The sequence below is a fragment of the Octodon degus genome, unplaced genomic scaffold, assembly GCF_000260255.1.
Source record: "Octodon degus isolate 3935 unplaced genomic scaffold, OctDeg1.0 scaffold00184, whole genome shotgun sequence".
NCBI lineage: Eukaryota > Metazoa > Chordata > Mammalia > Rodentia > Octodontidae > Octodon > Octodon degus.
In genome coordinates, this window is record NW_004524760.1 from 2619412 (window position 1) to 2619971 (window position 560).

Sequence of the window (560 nt, forward strand, 5' to 3'; positions counted from 1 at the left end):
AATAAATAAAAAAAACAATAATGCACAGCAACCTTACCATCACTTACAAATATAGCTGTTCACAAGCAGTCAGGTTGGGTTGCAGCTTGTGATTGGCCAATTCATTGTTAATGTTCCACCCTCTGAGGTTGTTCTTGGTTCCTTCCTCACCCTGTCAGTTTTCAGGTATCAAGATGCCACTCTGGGCTATGAGAATGCACAATGATGAGACAGGAGATTGATGAATAGCCAGCTGAGTGTAAAGAGGAGGTGTCTTGGGGAAAGGAACTGCAAATTCTTTTCTGAAAATGAGAATAATACAGGTAGCATATCACACATGCAAAGTGCAGGGGACAGGAGGTGGTTTTGATCTGCAATCTTACACATTGATTCATGAATTGCCTGATAGAGGAAGACTTTATTTTTCTGAGAAGGAACTAAAGTACAAAGAAGTTAATTAACTTGCTGAAGGTTCTACTCCAATCTCAAGGTGATTAAAAATCTATCTATCTTGAGATATCATCTCACCCCTGAAAGAATGGCTATCATAAAGAAATCACCCAACAACAAATGTTGGAGAG